The 14493-nt window shown below is 51.6% G+C and overlaps 1 protein-coding gene across 2 annotated transcripts in view; it reads right to left on the minus strand.

The window, feature by feature from the left end:
- The window catches only part of ARHGEF10 (Rho guanine nucleotide exchange factor 10), a 134146-nt gene extending 133321 nt beyond the window's left edge, over positions 1-825 (minus strand). For both annotated transcript variants that reach the window (XM_032162526.2, XM_032162527.2), the window contains exon 1: positions 763-825. The gene's annotated coding sequence lies outside the window, so the exon portion shown is untranslated. The remainder of the gene's footprint in view (positions 1-762) is intronic.
- Positions 826-14493: the final 13668 nt, after the last annotated feature.

Below are 14493 nucleotides of genomic sequence, written 5' to 3' on the forward strand. Positions count from 1 at the left end.
TGCAGGATAAACAGGTAGGGTGCAGGGGGACAGGTGGGGTGCGGGGGAACAGGTGCGGTGTGGGGGGACAGCTGCGGTGCGGGGGACAGCTGGGGTGCAGGGTAAACAGGTGAGGTGTGGGGGAACAGGTGGGGTGTGGGGGACAGGTGGGGTGCAGGGGGAACAGGTAGAGTGCGAGGGCACAGGTGGGGTGCAGGGGGACAGGTGGGGTGTGGGGGGACAGGTGGGGTGCGGGGGGACACCTGGGGTGCGGGGAACTGGTGGAGTGCAGAGTGAACAGGGGGCGCTGAGGGACAGGCGGGGTACACGGCGTGCAGGGAACTGGTGGGGTAGGGGGACAGGTAGGGTGCGGGTGAAAGACGCCTGCTTTCCTTACACCGGTCCTTCTCTCCATCCTGAGGCGGACCGCATTCTTCTCCTTTACCAGAAAATCTAAGTTGCTGCACGAGCCCCAGGCGCAGCCCGCTCGCCCCTCCGGCTCCTTCAGCCGATCGCGATTCGCTCCTGCCCCTGGGGCCGGGGGTCCCTGCTGCCAGTCCCTGCTCCCCCCGCCCAGGCCCGCGCCGTTATCCTGAGGGGCTGGGGGCACCGCGGAAGGGGGAGCTGCTCGGGGAGGTCTCAGCCCCTTCCCTGAAACATCTGCGCAGGGGGTCGGGGGCGCCGCCACCTCGGGTGGGACCCAGCGATTTCGGGGGAGCCGGGCAGAAGTGCAACTCTCAAAAGCCCGCGAGGGGACCCACGGTCCCCGGGGCCCGCACTCACCTCGGCGGCCAGGACGCGACCCGCAGTCCCCTGCTGTTCCCCGCCGTCCCCCGCGTCCCCCGCGACCCCGTCCGTCCCGGATCGCGCGCCCCCCGGCTACAGGGATGCGCCCAGCCCCTCCCGCCCGGACGGCCGGCTCCACCCACCACGCTGTCATTGGCGGGCCCAGACCGTTCCGGGCGCCCATTGGCCGCAGCGCCTGCCGGTTTCTCGGCAGCGCCCTGCCCTCGCGCCCGCGCATTCCTTCGAGGCCACGTGGCCGCCCGCGACCCCTCCCGCTCCCCAACGCCCGGCCCGGGCTGCGCACGCGTGGGAGGGGGGCGCGCTGCAGAGGCTCCCGTCCCCGGATCATCGCCTGCCCCGCGGATCCCGGGCCGCGCTCACTTGGGGAGGGGTCGCTGGGCAGACTGAGTGCCCTCCCCGCCCCCAACATCTGGATCCTCCCCGCAGAGCCTGCTCCCGACTCCGAGCTGCGCCCCTTGGGGAGGGGGCGCCGGGCAGACCCTAACCCTCTCCCAGAGCATCGCCCCTTTCTGCGGACCCCCACGGGCTGAGCTCACTTGCGGGAGGAGGCGTCGGGCAGACCCTCCCCCTCCTCCGCAGAACATCGCCCCTCCCTGCAGACACCCGGGGTGCGCCCACTCGAGGAGGGGGTGTCGGGACCCCACCCGACCCGACCCTTGAGACCCGGTCCCTCCGTCCGCAGCTGGCCCTACCCACAGGGCGTTCCGGGTCTTCCGCGCCAGCTGCCCTGGACCAGCCAAGGCTTGGGCGTTTGGAAATGCGATGACTTCAGCCACGTTTCCGAGGCAGTTTTCGAAGCTTGCTTCTTGCCAGGAAGCGCTCGTTTTTCCCGGGACCTTTCCAGGGAACGGCCCCTTCTGGGTTATTGGAATTGTTTACTTTGAGCATTTATTTGTCTTATACTTTTAAAAAGGAAACAGATTATCGTTATAATTACTGTTAAAGAAAAAACACGAGAAACGAAGACATTTTTAACCAAAATAACTGAAGGATGTTATCTTTTACCTGGTCAGCACATTTAACACGTGTGTTCGCAGATGCTAGATTTATTTCTATGCCTTCTCCTACCCAAATCTCTGAATCACAGGAGTAATTTTAAGTCAGCGTTCTAGAACTATCAGACTTCTTAACAGATTTCTAGTCCCTTTCACTTGTTCTATAGAAGAAATACAAACAGCTATTTGGGGTGCTAATTATCACGAAATTAATCTAAACACTAACTGCCATTAAGGCTTGTGTGCTCTGGAATAAGTTATTTCCCTGAAAATTTTGGACTATGTCAAAATCATAGACTATATAGAAAGACTACAATGGTTGGAAAAAATAATCGTAGGTAAGGTGACATTTTTTCAATGTTTATTATTCACACTTGCCAATTTTATGAAATCAGACTGAGTAGACTGTTCCTCTCAGCGACCTTAAGATTAGAAAACTTATTTCAGGTTTCTATTCCTAGGGTCCTCTGGGTACCTTATTCAGAGATCTTCTGCACAGACAATTAATGGTCTTGGTCAACAGAAGTAAAAAGGTCAACTGAATTACTTCTGGTTTACCTAAATACGATGAGAAAATCCTGATACTTGTAATTTTTCTAAAAATGTAGACTAGAGATAAGAGGAAATAGTCCTGTGTATGGAATAAACAACTCATTTTCTCAATGGATGGAATTGAGCCCCTACACTCAGGGCAGCCAGGGACACTGCTGAGTGGGGCCACAGGGCAATGCCTTCCAGGCAGGTTGGGCAGAAAATCCTCTGGTTTGGAGCTCCAATAGATCCTGTCTGTCTGCTTTATTCAGGCGTTCCTCACAGATACATCCCTATTTTCGTAAGTCGGGATATGGAAGAGTTGGGAGTTTCCATTGTGATTCCCTCTTTGACCCATGGGATATTTAGAAAAGTTAGGTTTACCTTTCAAATATTTGGGGACTTTCTGGTTTTCTTTTTATTATAACTAAAGTTTAATTCCACCGTGGCCTTAAAACATAATCTATTTTATTTTTATCATTTAAGATTTTCAAACACTTTCTTCATGGCCCAACATTGTCTATTTTGGTAAATGTTCTATGAGCGCTTGCTAAGAACATGCTTTCACTGACGTAATGTTCTACAGATGTCAATTAGGTCATATTTGTTACTGATTTTTTTATCTTCTTGTTCTATCGGATACTGATAAGGGTGTATGAAAATCTTCGACTCTCCGTAGTCTATTCAGCATTGTACTGCAGCATCTAACAAGTGTTATAGGTTATAAAAACAAAAAGTATAAGGATTGAGAGAGGAAAAACTGATTATTTACAGTCGATATGATTATATATGTTAAAAAACAAAATTATCTACAAATAAACTGTTAGGATTAAAATAGAATTTAGGAATTTCAGATGGATCATAGACTTAAGTATAAAAATTATAAAGTTTCTAGGATAAAATATAAGAAAAGATCTTATGGATCTTCAGGTAGGACACAAAATGGACCAACCATTTAAAAATGATTAAATGGTTCATCAAAAATTTAATATTTCTACTCATCTCATGACATCATTAAGAAACTGAAAAGGCAAGCCACAGACTGGGAGAACACAGGGGCAATGCATATATCCCGCAAATGACTTGTCTTAATCCATGTTGTGCTGCTGTAACAGAATACCTGGGAATGGGTGATTTACAATGAACAGAAATTTATTTCTCACAGTTCTGGAGGCTGGGAAGTTCAAGATCAAGGAGCCACACCTGGCAAGAACCTTCTGGCTACATCATCCCATGACGGAAGGTGGGAGGCGGAGGTGGGGAGGGAGGATGCAAAATGGGCCAAACTTCTTTTTTTTTTGAGACACAGTCTTGCTCTGTCACCAGGCTGGAGTGCAGTGGAGCGATCTTGGCTCACTGCAACCTCCAACTCCATGGTTCAAGCTATTCTCCTGCCTCAGCCTCCCGAGTAGCTGGGATTACAGGCACGTGCCACCACACCCAGCTAATTTTTGTATTTTTAGTAATGACGGGGTTTCACCCAAACTCATTCTTTTATAAGGAACCCACTGCCTCAGTCTGGCATTAATCCATTCATGAGGGTCATACCCCCATAACCCAGACACCACCTAGTAGGCACCTTCCAACACTGCTGCATTGGGGGTCAAGTTTCCAAAACATAAACTTTGGGGAAAACGCATTCAAACCATAGTGCTGGTAAATAGAGAACTCCTGCAAATGAACAATAACAAGACAAGTCTATTTCAAAAGGGACAAAACAATGTAACAATAACAAGCCTGTAAATAACAAGTCTATTTAAAAAAAAACAAAAGACGTAAATACTTCACCAAAGATGTACTGATAGCCAATAAGAACAGGAAACGGTGCTCGGTGTTATCTAAAGTAAACTCACAATGAGATGCCACCACCGTCATCCAAGCACGGCTGAAACTGCAGACCGACATGGCAAGTGTAAAAATGTGGAGCCCCAGGAACCACTATACAAGGTGATGAGAGGGCAAATGGCACAACCACCCTGATTAATTGCCATTTCTCAGCAATCCCAGTTTTAGGTTTGCCCAAGGCAAGTGAAAACATAAGTCCCTTAAAAGACTTTTACAGCCAGACATGGTGACTCCCACCTGTAACCCCAGCACTTTAGGAGGCCAAGGTGGAGGACTGCTTGAGCCCAGGAGTCTAGCGTGATAGTCTCCACCTCCAGTGCCAGCTACTTGGGAAGCTGAAGTGAGAGGATCGCTTGAGGCTGGGAGGTCAAGGCTGTAATGAGTCATGTTCATACCACTGCACTCTAGCCTGGGTGGACAGAGCGAGACACTGTCTCAAAAAAAAAGATTTTTACAAGAATTCTTTCTTCAAAACAGTTCAAATACTTCACAACTGGAAACAACCCAAATTCCATCAACAGGTGAACTCATAAATTATGGTATCTTCATAGAATAATAGAATAGTATTCAGTAATAAAAAGGAAGAAACTGACATGCTCAATAACAGATGAATCTTCAAAAGATGAAAAACATAGACAAAAGGGCACATATAGTATGATTCAATTTTTATGAAATTCAAGAATGTGTCAAACCAACCTATAATAATAGGAATCAGAACAGTGGTTACTTTTGGGGGGATTGTCTCAGAAAAGACAAAGGAATTCTGGGGAGTGATGAAAATGGTCACTGCATCTTGATTTGATTTGCAGACACATGGATGTGTTGGCTTTGTAAATAGAATCAAGCTGAACACAAGAGTAAGGTACTTCATGTGATATACACTGTGGCCTCAATGCATCCCCCTTGATGACTGAAAGTTCATCACCAACGTGATAGCAGTAAGAGGTGGGGCCTTGAGGAGATTAGTGGGTCATGAGGGATGGGCTTAGTGCCCTTGTAGAAGTGCCAGGGGGCTGTTCACCCCTCCTACCAGTGAGGGGACAGTGCTTAAGGTGCTGTCATGTGAGCAGAGACCAGGCTCTCCCCAGACACTGCATCTGCCGGCACGTTGATCTTGGACTTCCCCTCCTCCAGAACTGTGAGAAATAAACTCCTATTGTCTATAAATGACCCAGTCTCTGGTGTTTTGTTACAGTAGCAGGAACAAATTAAGTTATGTATCAGTAAAAAGGGGTTTTAAAAGCTGGATTCCTTTAAAAAAATAATGATTCCCTTTATTAACGGAATACAAAATATCCTTTAATTGCAAGCTAAATCAAGTGCAAGGCCTATGAAGAGGGTAGGGATAATCTATGCCCTAGTTAGGACATTCAGAAAGGAAGAAAATGGCAAAGACAACCTGCCTGGTTCTAGGCCTCACCTCTACTCCAGAGACGTCTTCACGTCCCACGTGGAGGGGGTGTGTGAGGTCAGCTCTAGCAGGGCCTAAAGGCTCCATCATCAAGTAGGCCCGGGGGCTTCTGCCTCTTCTGCCGCTATATGGACGAACATGGGCATCATTCAACGTCCTGGGCCTCAGTCTCCTCACTGAAAACAAGAGCAATAGCCACCTACTTAGGCAGCGTGAAGAGTCAACACTTTTGTGTGCAGGGACCGGTGTCAGGGCACCTAACCCCATGGACATCTCAGGGACCCTGAGGCACTGTCCAAAGATGGAAGCTTGTATCCACACCTGGGCACAGTTCCTGGGTTCACATCCCAGGCACTTCCCTTACGAGCTCTGCCATCTGCATTGCTGTGTCTCGGTTTCCTGTAAAGAATTGGAAGGACATTTGCACCTACTGTGCGTGTCAGTTTTATATGTCACCTTGACCATGTGACAGTCCCCGGTAATTCATTCAACATGGGTCCAGATGTGGCTGTGGAGGTGTTTTGTTGGTGTGCAAAAGGCCCATCACAGTGGACTTTAAATGAGGGAGATTATCTTAGACAATCCGAGTGGGCCCAATTCAGCACTGGAAAGCCTTTCCAGAGAAGAAATTCCACTGTGGGCGGTAGCTTCAGCTCTGCCCCAGGTCCAGCCTGCCCTTCCCACGGCCTGCCTGCCCGGACCTCGCTCCCAGGTCCCCATCGCGGTGCCGGATCCAGGCTCTAAATCTCTCCAGGTCTGCCTCCTACTGGCTGAACCTTGGCTGAGGCCACTTGTAGGAACCATCGAAAGGGAGATGGCGTGCACGCATCTCAGAGCTACTCCACTCCGCAGGCGGGGAGCGAGACCCCGAGCCGGGGATGGCGAACATCCCTGGATATGAGACCTCAGACGAGTCCCTAACCGTACTCAGCCTGCTATCTGGTGGATACAGGGTTAGTCAGCAGTCTCTGGCTCTGGAGCGGCCGTGAAGATGAAGGCAGCCTGGGGGCACCTGGCGCTCCGCCTGGCCCACAGCGCACGTGGGGCAGACCTCAGGCCGCAGTCACGGGGCTGTTCAGGTGCTGTGATGGGAGAAGAGCCAGCAAGTGAGTCTCCACCCAGTGCCGCTCAGTCACAGGACCCAGGGCTGCCGCTCAGACACGGGACCCAGGTACAGCCTGGCAGGGGACAGACGGCACTCCAGGGAGACCCCGGGGCAGCATGGGGGTGGGGTGGGGCTGTCACACAGCAGAGGCCCTGGGCAAGTGCGGAGGCCACACGAACATGGGGTGCAGGGGAGACATGGAAATCGGAGGCCCCCTCCAGGCCTCTCAACCTCCCAGCCTTGAGCCATGAGCTTTGTCTGGGCTCACCCAACCCCAGACGTGGCTGAACAGGCTAGAGTGCCGACCTCACTGTTTGGCGCCCGGCCTTCGCCTCCTGCCCGCCGTCCCCGGTCACCCCGAGGCATCACCCAGCCGCTTCTCCTGGCAGGGCTCCCTGGGGCAACACATCCGAGAGCCCCCAGCAGGCCACACCACTCCCAGGGCCTGTCCCCACAGGGGGCTCGGGACTTACAGGGAACAGTACGGCCTGGGGGCCATCGCGGACGCCCTTCAGGAAAACAGGATGCTCTGCAGATAGGACTGCTGTGGCCACTTCCCCAGGAAACAGCCCGGGACGCTGCCTGGGCTCAGAGGGTTCCCGACACAGACCATGCTCACCGCTTTGCAAACCACACACAGTCCATTTCCTGGTGTGAGTTTGTTTCTACTCATCAGTTTGTGTCTTTGTAAGAGTTCTAAAATACAACAAAAACAAACAGGGACAGTGACATAGACACCACCCAGGGATGGGTCCGGTCGGCCTCTGAAGGGTGGCAGCTGCCATGTGGGAGGCGGGTTTCTGAGGAGCCAGGCAGGCTTGGGAGAGGCTGTGCTCGCTTTCCTGACTGTGGCGACGGATTCACATGTTACGTGTTCCTCAAAACTCACTGAACCACACACGTTAATTACGTGCAGTTCACCGTGTGCCAATGACGCCTCAATCAAGCTGTTAAACAAAGGCCAGAGCAGCCCTGCCTGTGGGGTTGTAATTTTTTCTGAAGCCTTGACGAACCGCCTTGGGCTGTTTCAAAGGGAACACAGCACAGTCTCCTCTTGACTTCCGCAGTGGTTGTATTCCCGGGACGTGCGGCTGGTGTGTCTGTAGGTAAACAGTTAGCATCTAGGCTCAGACGGTTACAGATAGCTTTCCCCGCAGGTGGCATCCTGTGGGCCCTACGTAAGCTGTGCAGGCCGCCCTGGACTCTGTCGCGAGTGCGTGGGCTGCAGAACTGTGCATCCTTGGCATCCACCTGTCAAATGCTCCACACTGACCCCCGGAGCACCCCCCGCTCCCCCCCGCAAATTCTAAAGCTTCCCTAGTGGGGAGTTCCTGCTGGGGAACTTTCTCCATCCACCCTCTCCGACTCCACAGCCTTCCGCCTTCCCAAACGGACGCTGCACCCCATCTCGTTAGAACACTGCACCCCATCTCATTAGAGTGCTGCACCCCATCTCGTTAGAACACCGCCATGGCCTGCATGTGTGTCTGCTCCAAATCTCATGTTGAATTGTATCCCGTGTTGGAGGTGCATCCTAGTCGGAAGCGTCGGTGGGTCCCTCGTGAATAGATTAATGGAGGGGGCTGTGAGTGACTTCTTGCTCTATTAGTTCTGTGAGACCTGGATGCTTAAAAAGAGCCTGGCACCTTCGCCGTGCCCCTTCCTTCCTTCTTTTCTTCCTTCCTTCCTTCCTTCTTCTTTCTTTCTTTCAACGGAGTCTTGGCATCTTGCGCTGTCGCCCAGGCTGGAGGGCACTGGCACGATCTGAGCTCACTGCAACGTCCACCTTTGTGTTCAAGCAATTCTCCTGCCTCAACCTCCTGAGTAGCTGGGATTACAGGCATTTGCCACCACATCTGGCTAATTTTTGTATGTTTAGTAGTGATGAGGTCTTGCCATGTTGTCCAGGCTCGTCTCGAACTCCTGACCTCGGGTGATCCGCCTGCCTAGGCCTCCCAACGTGCTGGGATTACAGGCATGAGCCACCGTGCCCAGCTGCCCCCTGCCACTTTCTCTCTCTGATCTCTGCACGTGCGGGTTCCTCTTCCCCTTCCACCGTGAGTGGAAGCAGCCTCGGCCCCTCCCCAGGTGCAGGTGCTGGCGCCATGCTTCTGTACAAAAAGGGGCCAAATAAACCTCTTTTCTTTATAAATTACCCAGCCTCAGGTGTTCCTTTCTAGCAACACAAACAGGCTGAGGAATACACTGCAGACATTTCAGTGGGAGAAAACAGTGGGTAGATGTCACCAGGAAAACGGATTGCAGAAGAAGGGAAAGTGGAGGGGCAGACAACACACACACTCGGCACACTCGGCTTCCCGACGTTAGCATGGTCCTCCTCTCATCCCAAGCTAAGAGATAGTCCAGTCCACAGTGAGGGCTCCCAGCATAGATGCCAGCACCCACATCTCACAGGGCACTCAGTGGCCTTGGGGTCTCGCCTTCCTAGCTGGAGCGCCTAGAGCAGAGACCTTGGGGTCTCTGCCTGTCCCTAGTGACAGAAACCATCATTAGAGTGTGTCTCTAGGGGTTAACTCAGACTAGTCTGGTCTGCTGAATTAGAAATGCACCTTGAACCAGCCTGGCCATCGTGGCAAGACTCTGTCTCTACAAAAAAATTAATACATAAATAAAATAGCTGAGCCTGGTGGCGTGCACCTGTGGTCCCAGCTACTTGGGAGGCTGGGGCTGGGGGATCACTTGGGCCCAAGAGTGTGAGGCCACAGCGAGCTATGATGGCACCACTGCCCTCCAGCCTGGGCGACAAAGTGAGACTCTCTCAAAAACAAAACAAAACAAAAATAGAAATGCACCTTGGTAAGTAGAAGGTGGTCATTAAGGAAGCAGTGAAAAGGGGGAAATTACACGATGCCTGTGTCCGAAGAGCACGGACAGCCAGCCTTCCCACGACGGGCCCTGTGGGTGGCTTGCCTGAAACCTGTCCGATTCCCGTGCCCGTTCCATCCATGCCCCCTTTGATGGAGGGCAGGCCAAAGGCAAAAGAGGGGCAGAGGACAGGAAAGGTAAAAAAGAGAAGAAGCAGAGAGGAGGCTGGAGGCACCCAGAAAAGACCCAGAGGCTTAACACTGTTCCTCTGTTTCAAAGGAGTCAGCATGAATGCGGTGGGGGAGAAGGAAGCATTGTTCCAGGAGGAAAACAGTGATGTTTTTGTTTCCAGAGCCCTTGCAACAACTAAGCCTGTTTTCTTGCTTTGCTCAAATGGGAGGGAGAGGTGAAGAGGAGAGAACTGGAAGAAGGGAATGCCACTCTCCCAGTGACCCAGCTCAGGAGGTGGTGAGGGAGGATGGAGGAAGTGAATGACCCAGCTCAGGAGGTGGTGAGGGAGGATGGAGGAAGTGAATGACCCAGCTCAGGAGGTGGTGAGGGAGGATGGAGGAAGTGCTTCCCTTTAAATGCTTCCCCTTTGCGGGCGCTCACCTAAGGCCCAGGGAGGGCCACGACTCTCATCTGGGGCAGGCCCCACCAGCACCTCCCTCCATCCTGCCCCCTGTCCTTCCCCTCCGTCATCTAGAGCCAGCCTCTGCCAGCACAGCTCAGAGGTCAGTGGCAGGGCTGGAAGGAGTGTCATTGCAGAAACCAGGGGCAGGAGGGAGTGGGGTGGGATACGAGGGGAGGAGTGGGGCCCAGGTGGGGCGGGGGAGGGGCTCTGGTGGTGACATCCAGGGCTCCCTCCTGCACTGGGGGCCTGGCGTTCAGAACATGCTCTAGCCCTCAGCATATAGGAGAGCGTGCGGAAGGGGTCAGTGCATAGCAGGACAGGTGGCCAGGACGGGCCATGATTTGAGGCCCACAGGGGAGAGAGTGCCCCACACCCAAAACACGCCTGTGTAGGTGAGTCTTCCGTCCTTCTGACCCACTGGCCTGAAGTCCCTGTTACTCCTGGTTAAAGCACTGAAAGCCTCAGTTATAACGTAAGGGTGTTTCCTGAAGTCCCTCATTTATAACGCACACAGCTGAACACCAGCGGTTGGCCAGATCCACACTAGTCATTTGAGGACCATTTAGGAAGAGCTCGGAGGACAGGTAGGTTTACATGGGAACAAGGGCAAGGAAAGATGTAGGATGCGAGACCACACGAGGAGGGACGTGGGAAATTCATATGGCATAATGTTACTAGATACGGGCGGAGAGTAAGAAGATGAAAAATAGTTAGAGAGGGATGGAAAATACGGTGCTGGGTCCAACTGTATCCAGAAACGTGGAGGCTGAACGGGCACGCTTATCCGAAGGGAAACCAATGTGCTCTATAACAGCTCCTCAGCTCTGTTCACAGGGGACACAGTCCTCTTCCTGCTCAAGGCCACAGCAGTCCCGTGATGTGCAGTTTACCTGCGATTCTATTGCTAGTTCAAAACAGGCACAAAATTCACAAGCACAACAAACTCCGCTGAAAATGTTTGAAACTCCTTTCAAAGACGGCCAGTCATGCTCCCCCTACCCTAGGATCCTCTCAGAGTCCCCTGTGCCCATGCTCCAGTGTGGGCTCTCCTCCATCCCAGGACCCCCTCACAGGTCCCTGCCCATCACCCAGTATGGGCTCCCCTCCATCCCCTAGTGGGGGCTCCCCTCTGTCCATCCCCTAGTGGGGGCTCCCCTCTGTCCATCCCCTAGTGGGGGTTCCCCTCCATCCCAGGACCCCTCACAGCTCCCTGTCTCTCCTCCACTGGGAGTTCCCCTCCATCTCCTAATGGGGTCTCCCCTCCATCCCACGATCTTCTCTCGTGTTGTCTCCCATCCTGCAGTTTTTTCTTTTTTCCTGAAAGCCGCCCTCCTCACCTTTGGTCTGGGGTCTGTCCTTGGGCTGTGGGGACACTTTGCTCATTGCTAGAGCTGGGTCTCCCATATCCATGGCTGAGGGGCTCAGGTGTGGAGAGCCTGGGGGCTGATGTGAGGGGTCTCCGGCAGGTGAAGTTCAGGCTGTGGAACCTTCTGAGGGTCTACCTGGGCCGGGGCTTCCTAAAGACGCAGCTGTGTGGCCTCCTTCCCTTCCTCACCCTCTCTTCCCCCGACTGGTAGCCTCTCGGGGACTGTTCCCTAGACACAGGTCCGTGTGAATTCTGGACTCCGGGTCTGAGTCTGCAGAGCCTGACCGAGGACACCGTGGCTGTGTCTGCTTCTCACCCCACTGTGTGCCCTCCATGATCTCTGGCCTCGTGACTCTTCCCTCTGAAGAGGCCTCCCCCTGGGCCTGCATGAACCTGGGGCAGCCCTCAGGCTGCTCTCTGTCCCCCCTGGACTTGTCCCAGCCATTCGCTGCCGCAGGGCATCCCCTGGGCCAGGACGGTAGACTCCTGGGCAAGTTTTCCTACATCTGCCCCTTCTCCGCCCCTGCCATCTGCCATCCTGCCTGGGTTTCGGGTCCCTGCTGGCATGACTCCTCTGCTTTCCCCCCCGTTTCCCCCCGTTTTCTCCTTCCAGTCGCATTCTCCGCTAGGCCGCCTGCCCGACTCTACAGAACGCACACCTGGAGCCGTCTGGAATCTCAGGAACCTGCAAGGCTTCCCTCCCACTACGCGGACCAAGGGCAAGGCTCCCACAGAACCGTGAGTTCCTGCAGCAGCGGGTGGGGCGGCTTGTTGTTCATCTCTCCCCAGTTTTTCTGTGGTCTGGAGAGATTGAGGGAAGCCTGAATCGTATAACTCTTGGTTTCCGTCTTTCCCACGGGACCGCATGAGCAGATGGCATGACATTTTAAGAAATATTTCAAATATTTCAAAAGTTTTATATAAAGATATTTATTCTCTTCAGATTTCTAGGATGTATGTGCTGCAAGTAGGAAGGCCAGGGGTTGATTAGAATGGGATCGCACGGGGGCTAATGGATACGTAATGCCTGACCATCCGGTACAAACGGTGGGCCCTGCATGCCTCCCCTAAGTTAGCTCTCACTCCACCTGTTCCAGATGGTTTTCGGTCCGCTGGGCCAGTGCCTCTACCTACAGCACATAGAGGAACATCAGACTGATTTCTGCTGAACGCTCCTTTTCATCCCCTTAAGGGACAATGCGGGTAGCGTATCCTTAGTTTTTCTCAATCCTCTTTCTTATTTTTCTTAATTCCCTTAAGAACTCTGATCTTGTTTCCCTCTCTTTGTTCTGTTTGTGACCCTCTGAAAATGACCCTATCCTTAATTTATTTAAAATGAGTTGTTTACCCACCAGAATGATAAAGATAAAAAGTTTGACAATACAAAGTGTTGGCAGGGCCACAGAATCACTGGAATTCTTAAATGTTGCTGATAGGAGCATAAAGTCATACGTTTTATTTGAAAAAGAGTTTACAGTCCCTTATAAAGTAAACACACACTTAGCACATGACCCAGAAACTCTACTCCTAGGTGTTCGCACCAAGTAATAAAATTTATGTTTTAAGAACAAGAAAATTCTTAGCAGCTTTATTCAAAATAGCCCCACTGGTAACAATGCATCGGTAGGTAAATAGACACACACATCGTGCTATAGTCATACAATGGAATGGTACTCAGCAGTGAAAAAGAACAACATGGAAACATCTCAAAATATGACGCCAAGTGCAAGGAGTCAGACACCCAGGAGTTCACACAGTGCATCCTCATTTATGAAGTTCTCCAACAGGCAAAAGTAACAGTCCGAACCTTCAAGTTCCTCTATGGACCCTGCCAGTCTCTTTCAGGTTCTGCTAAAGTGTTTCCTCTTCACTCTTCCTAATTACACTTACCTTTTTTGAGCATCGATCTTTAATAGAAATGTTTAAATGATTTCTTATTTAATTATATTATTATGTATTACTTTTCTGTTCGGTTTAACTTTGGGTATAGAAGCCTTGTTTTGTATTACTTATCATTCCAAATGCATCGGCCCGTGGCTTTGGCAGGGTTTTTTTTTTTTTTTTTTTTTTTTGAGACGGAGTTTCTCTCTCGTCGCCCAGGCTGGAGTGCAATGGCTCAATCTCGGCTCACTGCAACTTTCGCCTCCAGGGTTCAAGCAATTCTCCTTCCTTACCCTCCTGAGTAGCTAGGATTACAGGCACCCACCACCACACCAGGCTACTTTTTTTGTATTATTAGTAGAGATGAGGTTTCACCATGTTGGCCAGGCTGGTCTCGAACTCCTGACCTCATGTGACCTGCCCACCTCAGCCTCCCAAAGTGCTGGGATTACAGGCATGAGCCCCTGTGCCTGGCCCACTTACCTTTTTTTGATCGCCAATGTTTAATAGAAATTTTAGATGATTTTTTATTCAATTATATTACTCTGTAATACTTTTCCCTTTGGTTTACTTTCGGGTATAGAAACCTTATTTTATATTACTTACTCCAAATGCATGGGCCTGTGGCTTTGGCAGGTTTTGTGTGAGTCAGAGCGACACTGCTGGGGAGTTTTCCTCACTCGCAGCCTCCACACGGGGCCTGCAGGCAGCCGCCTGGAGTCAGGGGCTCCGTGTGCAGCTGCTGCCCGGAAGGTGCCGGTGCTCCACAGAAGGTGCCTGTGCTGTTGGCATGCTTTTCACACCGATGCATTCCTTTCTTCTATCACAGGCATAATTAAACATTTTAACAACTTTTTTCAATTTTCACCTAATTGTCCTCAAATTTAATTCTGATAGAACTGAAATATTTAACAAGCAGACCACCAAGAAGCTATTCTCAAAACCAAACAGCCTCGCCCTTTGTATTTCCACAATGTTGGCCACCGCTGGGTTGGATCCAGCCAAGATTTTCAAGCATTTATAGAAAGACTCTGACTCACTCCATATTCACAACAGCGTTGTTTAAATCCCTTCTATTTCCTTCCTGAGTAAAACTTACACAAGCCTTCCACG

The sequence above is a fragment of the Hylobates moloch genome, unplaced genomic scaffold (assembly GCF_009828535.3).
Source record: "Hylobates moloch isolate HMO894 unplaced genomic scaffold, HMol_V3 SCAFFOLD_8, whole genome shotgun sequence".
NCBI lineage: Eukaryota > Metazoa > Chordata > Mammalia > Primates > Hylobatidae > Hylobates > Hylobates moloch.